The 12,719-nt window shown below is 43.6% G+C and overlaps 1 pseudogene; it reads left to right on the top strand.

Annotated features, from left to right (window-relative positions):
- Positions 1-12,719, top strand: part of LOC138780878 (midasin-like) — a 52,241-nt pseudogene that overhangs the window by 24,993 nt on the left and 14,529 nt on the right.

The raw sequence follows: 12,719 nt of genomic DNA, 5'->3' as shown, positions 1-12,719 counted from the left end.
AGAGCTTAGATTTTTCTTTTTCTCAACACTGACTGTTTCTAAATGCACCAACAGATTGCTGTATGTTCTTTAGGCAAAAAAAAACCAACAAACTAAAATGGAGTTTAGCTGTAGTCCCACCTTTAGAGCGCTATCAGCTTTAAAGATAAACTGCAAATGGCACAGAAACCGAGCTAAGGATGATGGTAAGAACCTTGCCTTCATCCTCAGCCCCCCATGCGCTGTAGGGACATAGCAGCTAGATTCTTCTAACCTGCTCATAGTTTCCCTTTTCTTGTTCAGGTTGGAAACCATTTCACGTTTCAGCTTCCAAGTGATGTGGTAACTGTTGAATGTTTTCTGATCGGTTTGTCTTGCCTTGTTTCTCCACAGAGCCCTCCTGCACAGAATCCAGAAGCTGAAAGCTATTATATATAATCTTTCCAAAAAGCAGGCTTACCGCCCTAAAAGTCCAACTTACAACACCTTGTACCAGGATGTTCACAATTACCTCAACAGCATTGGAAAAATGTCTTCCATTCAGGATTTTCTACACGTCTTCAGAAAGCCCTCAGTGGAAAGGCTACAAAGTCACGTCATGGTATACTTAACCTGCTTGCTGAAGAGGTCACGTGGCAGCAATCACAACACCAATTCAGAAAAGCGTCTTTCTGAGGAGTATTCACTATATCCAGATATGGTGACTCCTCTTCAAGCTGCCATTTTGCAAATGCAACATGGAATGAGAGTAATAGCCTCTGAGCTGTACGTGACCATGAACAGCACCTTAATCTCTCCATCCAAGATTACAGGCCTGATTTCATCACATCTTGTTTTTCCGTCTACATCTGAAACCTTTCCTACATACTTTTCACACGCTGACAGTCTGTGTTCTGTTGGTTCACTTGACATTCTGAAAAGCCTTAAAAAACTTTCTCAAAAATATCCCGGCAAAGACCGAGCCAAGACTGATTTAAGTAGTTGCCTAACTAAGGAGCAGCTGCTTGTCAATGGGTTACTCTATCTGCGCTCTCATATTCTCTCAAATGGTGAAATGGATCAAAAGTCTCTAAAGCTCTTCAGGCACATATGTCAGGTCAGTGGTTCCTGCTGTGGTTTGTATTTTTGTTTATATAATACAGTTGAAAAAAGACACATCTGTTAGTTTAGGGCCCGTTCACACTACAGAATTGGTGCCGGAATTCCACTCGGAACCCCTGTTCATGGACTCTGCTTGGAATCCGGCCTTCTATCCCTTTCAATGCGAGGGCTTGCGCGCCTCTCCGCTCAAAGAATTGACATGTCAAGTGTCACTCTTTTTTTCATTTTTTTTCATTTTTTTTTGCAGAAATCAATAGTCCAGACGATTTTAAGAAACTTTGTAATTGGGTTTATTAGGCAAATACGCCATTATCTGCATTCATGGATATATGAAAGAAAAAAGCAATAAGCGCTGCATGTGCAGGAAAATGAACTCTGAGGGAGCCACAAACACAAGTACACAGTATGCACGCTCACCTGATGTGGTCGTACTGAATTAGGCATGACACTATTCAGAGCTTGAAATTGCAGTGGGATTGCAGCCTGCCATCTTCCGGTAACTCAGCCAGGAGTTCTGTCAGCAAGATTAGCACAAAGAAAAAAGGATAAAAGCAGTGGCTTTCCTGGCGCAGTCCGTCTGGACCAGTAGTCTGTCTGGATAACTGGGTTTCCTCAATGTTACCAGACACTGACTCCACGTTATGGTGAAAAGAAGTTCTTTGTTTGCATTCACCTACGAGTTTCACCTTATGTCACATGCCTGATGAAGAGGAGGGGAACCTCTTCGAAACCCATAGCTGAATGCAAATAAAGAACTACTTTTCACCAGAACGTGGAGTCTGTGTCTGGTAACATTGAGGAAACCCAGTGATCCAGACATCAGACTCCTAGTCCACATGGACTGCGCCAGGGAAGCCACTGCTTTTATCCTTTTTTCTTTGTGCTAATTATCTCCATTCAAAAAGAATTTCCCCAGGTCCGTCCCCCAGTCGGGCCTTGTCTGTCCTATGGAGAGGGGAGGAGGGAGATTAGTTGGCAGCAGAGAACACAGGATTACACAGCGGGACCTGTGTGAAAATGGTATTCAGAGGTCAGTGCTGACTTCAGAGGAGATAGCCGTGATGTAGCTGTAAATTAATTCTTTGTTGTCCTGTTTTGGTGCCTCATCTCCCTCCACCCCTCCCTCTCCATAAGAGAACCATGAAGACAGGGGGGAGAACTTCAAACTGCTTTTCATGATAAAAATGCATTTTTTGGCTAATAAACCAATTACAAAGTTTCTTAAAATCGCCTGGACTATTGATTTCTGCAAAAATAATTTAAACAGTGACACTTTAAGCAGAAGGGCACGGAGAGTGGAGGCGCATGAAGCCTCCCATTGAAAGTGATAGCAGACGGGATTTGCAGCGGCATCCCTGCGCTGGGGTTCCCAGCAGAATTTCGGCTTAGATTCCGTAGTGTGAACGGGCCCTTAGGCTGTGTCAAGCCTGGTGAAGATTTGTCTGTATCAGCAATTTACCATTTAGTCTGCAGTATTGAGGTGGTAGTGAACTACTTCCACCTTCAGCTGACAGGCTGTGCGGTTTCCATATAATATTTATTTGAGCTTACTCTGTGTCCCCCTGACCTTCTTGGGTTTCCTGTCACATAAAAAAGGTAAACACAGTTCTCAAAGTAAGAACTGTGCTTTCTACTGAGAACCAACACAGGAAGCTTTCTCCCTGCATTCAGACTCTTGAGCTTGAGCACACACCTGTAAGCCTAATAGATGGAACATTGGGAATTCTGTGTCCTCCCAGCAGTGTTCATTATATAGATCTCTGTAATGCTGCGTTTACACGGAGCGATAATTCGCCCAATCGATCGTTTAACGATTTGAAGCAACGATTTGGTTTTTATAACGATCAGCGTTTAGACGAATAAATCGTTCGAAAAATCGTAAGAAATCGTTAATGCAATCGTTTTTTAAGAACACTTAAGCCCATCTTTTACATAGGGTGAATCTTCAAAAGACTGTTTACACGAAACGATCTGCGAATTTTTAGCGAACGATGAACGACGATTTGAGAACATGTTGAAAGATCAAAATGAACGATTTCTCGCTCATCGTTTGATCGTTTGCTATGTTTACACAGAACGATTATCGCTCAAATGCGATCGTTATTGCGAAAATTTGAATGATAATCGCTCCATGTAAACGCAGCATTAGTAATGACCAAAGGGCCAACAGGGATTAGATGACTGTGCTCAGCATGTGGAGGATTGTCTGGGTAAAACAGGTCATGCTGCGACCATCGTTTTTTTTCAGCCCTAGAACAATGAATGCGCAACATCTAGTCAATGAATAAGACAGGCAGAACTTCAAGCCGAGTCCGCAGCACATGCTTCGCTTGAAATTCTGTGAGAATTACTCAGTGTGAACGGGCCCAAATAATGCAATTGTGGAAAACTGTGTGTAAAATATGGGCACATACACTGTAGGTTCCTTTATCTTTAAACCCAAGAATGTGCATCTTACCTTTGTAGGGTTTATGTGATGACTTTGTTAGAATGTATGTTTGTCTTTAGGCGATTATCAATGAGTGGGATGAGCAAGAGCAGAGCGCTAAAGAGCAGGAAGAGCAAGAAAGCAGCCTCTATAAATACAAAAGCAAAAGTGTTGGCTCCGGGGTTACAGAGGATGAAGAAGATGAGAGAGAATTCCGTTTGAGATTTCCACTTCATGATCAGGTATGATCCCCATGCTGAGTACTGAGAACAATACTCGCCATATTATTATTCATAAAGTTAAATTAGCTTTTCTGACCGTTGACCGCGCTGTCAGACAAACCCTCAAATCTATTGTTTGTATTGAAGATAATCAAAGTTTTTTGTTTTGTTTTTCTTTTTAAAGGTGTGCGCTGAAACTGAAGAGAATTTTTTTTTTTTTTTTTTGCGCGAATACATTGCTTTAATAAAATTATATATTACTCTGTGATACAGTATTATCATTTTTTTAAAGCATTTTTTGTGTGCTTCAGTTGACTGGCAGCAGTAAGGGGTGACATGGTTGTCGAACAGCTCTATATAAAGCAGGGTCTCCCCTTGTGTACTATTTTTTTCTTATATACAGTTTTACTCTTTCTATGTTAAGTGATGGTCACAGTCCCCCTCCTTGCACATCTCACGGAGCATGCAAAGGATTGGGAATCACACAGCATGATGGTGCTGATATATCGATCTCCTAGCTGCACTAAATACATATCGTAGTTGTACACAGCTTCCCTACCATATATGCTGTGTCATCAGATTGATTTCGGCGAATAAAGTTTTATTCCGTTGCAGATAGAAGTGAGAGAAGTCCAGCCCGTAACTAGCCATGGATCTCTGACTGTCAGTGTGCTCTGCAAGGGTGATCAGTTTGTTAGTATAGTGTTCAAGTCCCTAACACATATCTTTGCTTCCTTTTAGGATTTTGCAGACCTAACAGAACAATTCAATCTGGATGATGTTATGGAGACCCAAGCCAGCGATAGTAAAGTAAATCAGTCTACACTAGTGTCACAGAGTTCAATGAATACTGTGATGCTCATTCATCAGCAGCTCTGTCTAACTGTTGCCAGATCTCTTTGGTATCACCAGAAGCCAGCACAGCATCTAACCAAAAATTACTTGAGTCTGTTCCTGTCTTGTTACCAGACCAGCGCTGCGCTCGTAGAATCTCTCTACCCTCTCATAGGTAAAAAGATTTTGTTTGTGTCTTATTTTATCTCTTTTGCATCAGTTCTTTTGTAGACACTAATTTATACATAAATTTAAATTTAAGTAATCGTGGGAAGGGTTAACATACAATTCTGGCAGCAATTTACAGCACTGGCGGTCTGTGGGCTCAGAAGCTGAAGCTGTATCTATGCGATTTATCACCGGTAGCTGGTTGCCCGTTGTTGGGTAACTGCTGAGACTGGAGCGAGACCTGATGCTGTGGTTAAAAAAAAATAGAAAATACAGAATTACTTTAATCTTTCACCATATTTCAAAATGTGTGTCATATGTCATGTCATATAATGTGTTCCATTACAATACCAACACCGTATCCTGCAAAAAACAAACCCCACACAGCTTCATCAACAGAAAAGTGATAGTGTTCTGGCTGTTAGAACATGGCAACATAAAGTCAAAGGATTTACAATTTGTGACATAACTTTAGAATAGATAACTGCGGGGGAAGGGTCCATCTGTTAGGACACCAACCAATCACAAAAATGGGGGGTCCTAAGTGCCCCTCTTTTGCATGAAGTACTGATGCAGTATGCCTTGTCCTCAGTGTGCACCCTGTGGAACTTACAATGGTAGCCGAGCACTGTACTCTTTATAGAATTTGGATGCAGGTTCAGTGCACAATTGATGCTGTGTGTGAGTTCTAGCATTCAGACCCCCCAAGAATTGCTTATCACCTATGACTTTTCCTGTGAATGGGTAATCATTTCTTAAAGTAGGTTTGTTGTTAAAAATAGTAACAGAAAAAAATTATTTAAAATATATATTTGGAATGGCCGTGGTATCGACCTACAAAATGACAAATAAAAAGTAAGGTTTAAAAGTGACAGTCACCCCCTTTTTGCATTCTGACTTCTCTATCCAGGTGTAATGGGTAAATTTAGAAGTTTTCATACCCTATTTAATATGATACGTCATGGTGCTTGTTCCAGTAAAAAGTGATCTTTCAACTGCAGGTTGTGCTAAGTGGGCTGGGCTTCACGGCAACAGTGCCACTTAGCCCCGCCCACTGCGCCACCATTGACCCCACTCCCTCCATGATGTCATCGGCACATAGGCCTAGACCTTTAGGCCAGCCTGTTTCAATGGTTTGCAAGAGGGCAAGGCCTATGTGCCTATGATGTAATGGAGGGGCATGGCCAACAGTGGTGCTGTGGGTGGGGCTTAGTGGTGACATGAAGCCCCGCCCATTTAGCACAATCTGCAGTTGGTAAAAGATGACTTTTTACTTGAACAAGCACCATGACGTATGATATAAAATATGAAAACTGCAAAATTTACCTTTTACACCTGTGTAGAAAAGTCAGAATGCAAAAAGGGGGCGACAGTATCACCTTAAATACATTCTTTGCACCTACAATTGTCTGGCACATGTGATATCCAGGAACTTAAAGTGTCACTTCAAAACTCTTGACATGTCTCTATGACTTGTCCAAAGTTTTGTGATTGGTCCAGGTATGAGTGTTCAGACCCATACCGATTGGGAGATAAAGCTGAGAGAAGAATCGCTGCAGCGCGTCCTCTCCTGGCTCTGTGTCACGTGATCAGTCGGGCTCCATTTTAAGTCCGCCTGATGACGTATCTCAGAACACGGAGACCTGGACTAATCAAAACTTTTGACACGACAAAAGTTTTGTGAAGTGGTTGTGACACTTTAAAGGGAACCAATCACTGGAAAAAAGCATATAGAGCTTTTGAAATGTGCTGTTAGAGCACACAGCACACTTGGCACACGTGTTTCCATAGCCTCCGTGCCTTCCCCCTGTAAGCCGCAAAGTAACTTTATAAAACTGGCGCCCTGTATGCTAATTACCTGAGGTAGTCACCTGGGCGGTGTTCGGCTAGCAGGTAGTCACGGTCCCCTGGGCGTTCTTCCGCTGTAATCACGCCCCCTCTGGGCGTGATTCAAATGTCAGAGTGGCTGTGGCGTCACTCGGGAGCGCGCCGTGCCCAACGTCGGCGCGCTTACGTACTGATGCCGGACGCCGCCGCTCATGCGCAGTGCAGCCGCTTCCATTCCGGCTGGACTGCGCCTGTGCAGAATAGCCTCGAACTCCGGCTAACAGGCTATTCGAGGCTATTCTGCACAGGCGCAGTACCGCCGGAATGGACCGTGACTACCTGCTAGCCGAACACCGCCCAGGTGACTACCTCAGGTAATTAGCATACAGGGCGCCAGTTTTATAAAGTTACTTTGCGGCTTACACGGGGAAGGCACGGAGGCTATGGAAACACGTGTGCCAAGTGTGCTGTGTGCTCTAACAGCACATTTCAAAAGCTCTATATGCGTTTTTCCGGTGATTGGTTCCCTTTAACATTGGTAGCTAAACGCAGGGCTAAAAGCCTTGTGCCATCTACTATATAGTGGTGGCGCACATTACTGCACTTCAGCTCCAGTTCAATTGATTAGAAGCGGAACTGCTGTCACTACACAGTAGATGGCACAGGGCTTCCAGCACCATTTGCTGTGTATAGGTGCTGGTGCAGAGGCTCCCTCCAATCACAACATGATGGCCTCGCATGTGGATAAATCCCCTTTAATTGTTTGGCATGTGTCTCTGGTGGCATCAGCTAGGCACAACATAATTGGCACGTAAAGTGGTATATCTGTGGAAAAACTTTTTCCATTTTCCTAAATCTGATATGTATTAAAGCATTAGTCATTTAACAAAACTTTTAACTTGTTGTAGAGACAACGGCAAAAATTGTGAGCACTCCCATATGACTACTAGAGTCTGTGTTTGGGCATTTAGCAGACTTTAATCTTGTGTATGTTATTTCATTGTCTTTTATCTTTTACTTTTAGGGGCTGACTTAAATGACCAGCTTTTTCAGCAGCCATTTGCTGGCTAGCACACTCCTGGCAGAACACAATATTGGGCAACAGTAACTCAGACCTTAAAGTGCAGCATGAAGGCCCTTATGACGTCTATCAGCACCCTAACATCCAGCAGGTCAGGCAGTGCCAATGTGTGCTGAGCCGCTTCAGTGAAGAGGTGAACAAGTTGCTGGGAGATTGGCCAGACCATCCTGCATTGGTTCAGGTGAGGAACATACTGGAGCCCTACAAGATAGAGCAAGATGATGCCAGAGCCTCACGGTCTGTGATGGAAGTCTGTCTATATGGTGGTCTGTAACCCTGTTCTGGCATCAGAGCAAGTTCACATTAACTTCATGATGTTCTATGATATGCTGAGGCTATGGCTATATTCCTCACTTTTAATACATCCTTGACTAGAACTAGAATTCTGTATGTTACACACGATCCTATCCTAAAAATTCTTACAAGTGATTGTCCATGTTTGAAGTGAATCTGTCAGCTGCTGTTTACGTACCAAACTGCTGACACTGTTAGACACTGCTGGAATGCCTCCTCGCTCCACATCCCATATGTTTCCCAGCCTAATTGACAGTCAGCTGAAAGTGGCCTCTAAAGCAGTTTCAGGGATGAGAGGGGGGAATGAGGAGACATTCTACTTTCCAGCATTTCAGGAGAAAAGCCTCTTTAAGGGTACCTTCACACGTAATGGATCTGCAGCGGATTTCATGATGCAAATTCACAGCGAGATCCGCTGCGGATCCCTGCCCTGTACACTCTATGGGCAGACAAACTCGCAGCCGGATGGACATCCCGCTGTATGTCAGCAGCCCGCCCCGTTAACCCCCCCCCCCCCCCCGCCGCCGGAGCGTACACTTTACCTGCTCCCCACTCTGGCTTGCTTTGGGGCTTCTGGGGTTTTCACGTCCCACTCAGCCTGAGTCCCCTGAGAGAAGTGTAATAGGAAAATTATTGTGATTTACCTCTTATATGATTTAAGAAAAGAAAAGGAATAAGTTGCTGCTTAGATGATTTGCACAACTTACCAATTCCGGAGTAGGTGATACACAATTCTGTAGGAGGCAGGGAGAGATCTGGTGGTGGGGCAGCAGATCTGACAAGGGCAGCAGGGCAGCATTGAGTGTAAGGGCAAAGAGTTTAATATTTAGATTTAAAGGGAATGTGTCATCAGAAAATGACTTTGCTTAAATAATGTTTCATGTTAAAAATATTTTCTAAGAGGTTTTGGTGGCATTTTCCATTTTTCTATCAATATTATAAAATAATCCTGAAATCTTGCAATTTTAATTCTCACCACTGGGGCTGTTATCTATGTCCATGAGCCTTTCTGTAAAGCATGTCACTAAATAGTGTTAAGAACAGCCCAGGCAATATGGCAGCTCCCATAATAATGTACAAAAAGTGAAGTAAAAAAAATAAAATAAAAGTCAGAAAATAGAAACATATTAGCGTAAAAAAAAAAACAACTTTTAGTATCTGAATCTAATCAGTAAAAGAAAATTCAGGTGACACATTCCCTTTAAGGTATCGGTGTGGAAGTGGAGCATGTATGTATTACTAAGTGCTTTGTTTATAGAAGATGCTTGTAATAAAATGTTTTTTCTTTATTTGCTGTATATCCCCCTTTAGGGTATGAGCATACTAAGGAATCCAGGCAGATCACCTGCCACGGATTCCGCAGCTGTCCCCGCTCATCTCCAGCTGTGCCATATACTCCATTCTATGCACAGACAGATTCAGCCATCCGCCTGAAAAATAAACCTGTTCATTCTTGGGGCAGACGGCGGAATCTGCCTGACCATAGAAGGACCATAGAGACGCGCGGGGCCACGAGCAGGGGCGATTTTTATTCATACAATACTGAATTTACTTTTTAACATTTTAAAATATATATTTTTTTTCCTTCTTTTACAGCTTGTGACTATAATTGATAGAATTCAAGGATTTCCTCTATCCAGCCCTCTCTGCAAATTTTAAATGGTCTGGAAATTCTTTTGGCAAAATCTCAAGTACGTACATTGTTTTGTTTATTACACATTAAAACTTAACTGCTTTCGAATTTTTAGATAAGATGTGGTAGCTGTCGCTCCCCACCTGCATCAGTAAGTCTTCCGCCCCCATAGCTCTTTGAGATATCAGATTTGTTGGCATTAGGTTAGGTGATAGAATTTCTATGAAATATTTTAAAAAAAATAAATATTCTCAAATTTTCATAGAAAATGCAAAAAGTATTTGAGTACCCCTTGAGATTTTGAAGGTATTCAGCTGTGTCCATTCATTTACAGAAAAAATTTGGGAATAATGTGTAGCAGGTTTTTTATTTTTCGGTTTTTAGTCACGGGTTGTTTTACCTTCATTTAAGAGAATTTATAACTTGTGAGTGATCAAATGTTTTTTTTCTTCAACAGGACTGGGAAGAGAATGCTAGCCGTAATTTGTCTCTGCGAAAGAACCTTGATGAAATTACACAGCTCATTATCCAATGGCGGAAACTTGAACTGAAGTAAGATTATTTGTTCAATCTTTAGTTACAGCCATTATGTCCCTGCATTATTCAGATGTCTATTGGTTGTTACTGAAACATTTGACAGATAGGCTCTATAAAGTAGGCATGTCATTTACTGACCTGAGATTAGAAAATGGGCATAAAGTTGCCAGGATTGATTGACAACATTGTGGACACTTCATTTCACTGACACAACACAGTATCACAACAGTTTCTGCCATTAAACAGGGAACACAACCTTAGCAGTTCTATTAATGGAGTACATTTCTTTATTGGCTTTTAGCTGCTGGTCTTTGAGTCTTGACAATGCTATGGAGCGACATGCAGGAAAATCCCGCAGGCACTGGTTTTCTGTTTATCAGTTGATAGAAGATTACCTTCAAGTGGAGCAGGAGCAAGGTGAGCATATTAGGTGCTTGTCATTGATAAACATGTCTGATAAAGTAGTGTTTGACCTTTTTTTTTTTTTTATTTTTTGCTGGTTTGGTTAATATATGCAGACACGATGAGGAGCAGTCATTGCAGTCTGTTACAAAGACGCTACAAACATTTATTGAAGCATCCACTCTGGGAGAATTTCCTCTCGTCTTAACATTATACTGACTTTTCATTGTCACGTCCTGCTTGTGCCACAAACACCCAGAAAAGGTATGCAAATGTTTTCATTTTTTCATTCTTTCTTTTTTGTCAAGCAACATAAGAATGTTTCAGGGATATATATATATATATATATATATATATATATATATATATATATATAATATATATATTATATATATATATATATATATATTTATCTTTTTTTTTTTTTTATTCATAATGTAAGTATAAAAAAGGGATTATCCCAGGAGAACAACATAAGCATATGACATGTGCCTGATAGATCCTCTTTTGCTGACAGCCATTAAAGGGGTACTCTGGCTCTTTAAAACTTTTTATATAATGCTGTCCTTATACACAACATAATAAACATCTTATTCCTACCTCTCCAAGCTCTCCCATTGTCCTTCAGTATCTTCAGGTCCCTCCCTAATGCTGCTCACTTAAAGCGACTCTGTACCCAAAATCTGTCCCCCCACACACACACAAGCCGCTTGTATCGTCAGATAGCTGCTTTTAATCCAAGATCTGTCCTGGGGTCCGTTCATCAGGTAATGCAGTTATTGTCCTAAAAACAACTTTTAAATGTGCAGCCCTGTGTCACATTGCAGTGGCCTAGAGTGTTTGTGCCCTGTCTGAACACTGCACTGATGCCCTAACGATGTGTCGTGTTCACACAGGTAATGAATAGCAGAAATTGTTTTAGGGGCATTCCTAATGATGAAGAGGGCAGGGAGGAGGGACGGAGGGGTGTTGCAAGCCTAGGGCACAGACACTCTAGGCTACGCCAGTTTGACACAGGGCTGCAAGTTTGAGGCCCCTTCACACGTCTGGAAAATCCATCCGGATTTCCGGACCCATAGACTTTAATTGGTCACGGACACCCCCATAGAAGTCTATTGGAGCGCCGGAATAACGGGCACTTTCCTGATGTACATCAGGAAAGTGCCCACGATTCCGGATTACCTGCGCACCCTCACCACCCGCATAATCCACCTCCCTGCTTCCTCGTGACGGGCTGGTGTTCAGCTGCTGCCATCCCCGTCTGCACCCCTGACTCCTGCTTCCTGGTGCCACGTCCGGACCCCTCACCCAGCGGCACACACCCCAAACCCCCCCCCCCCCCTGATCACAGGTTAGCACCCCCGCCTGGACCCCTCGCCCAGCATCCCCCCCCCCCCCGGACCTCAGATTAGCGGTACAGACCCCCGCCCAGCAGCAGCCGGCAGCGCTACCCCGGCCCCCACCCCCCCCTGGCCCTGAGATTGGAGGCCCCGAGATTAGCGGCCCCCACCCGAACCCCTCTGCCGGCAGAAACCCCCCCCCCCCCCCCCCCGACCCCCCCCCCCCCCCCCCCCCCCCCCCCCACCCCCCCCCCCCCCCCCCCCCCCCCCCGGACCTCAGATTTGCGGGGCCCTCACTCACCCCACCATCCTCTGCCCCCCGATTCCAGAACAGAAGACCAGGAGCCAGGACAGGTCAGCCCCCCCCCACCCCCCCCCCCCCCCCCCCCCCCAGAAGTAAAGCTCCCACAGTGTCCTGCTGAGAGGTCATGATGGGAGTTTTACTTATGCAACCTAGATGGCCACAGGCTGCATAAGTACAACTCCCATCATGACCTGTCAGCCTGGCATTATGGGAGTTGTAGTTCTGCAAGCGGTGACCATCCAGTTTGCAGAACTACACCTCCCATTTTTATCTTCTGATCAGGAAATCCTGATGGTTTCCTGATGGTAAAAACGGATTACTGTCAGGAAATCCTGATACTTTCCTGATGACATTTGAGGTCTCCTGATCAGGATTTCCTGACAGTAAAAACTGACACGGACGTGTGAATGGGGCTTAAAACTTGTTTTTTAGGACAATAACTGCATCACCTGCCAAATGGACCCCAGGACAGATCTTGGATTAAAAGCAGCTATCTGATGGTACAAGCTGTTTGGGGGGAACAGATTGTAGGTACAGAGTCACTTTAATAATGCTGTATCGGTCAGTCAG

This window comes from Dendropsophus ebraccatus, unplaced genomic scaffold, assembly GCF_027789765.1.
Source record: "Dendropsophus ebraccatus isolate aDenEbr1 unplaced genomic scaffold, aDenEbr1.pat pat_scaffold_906_ctg1, whole genome shotgun sequence".
In the NCBI taxonomy this organism is placed as follows: domain Eukaryota; kingdom Metazoa; phylum Chordata; class Amphibia; order Anura; family Hylidae; genus Dendropsophus; species Dendropsophus ebraccatus.
Note: the sequence above shows the minus strand (reverse complement) of the source record. Positions and strands in the feature narration are given on the sequence as shown.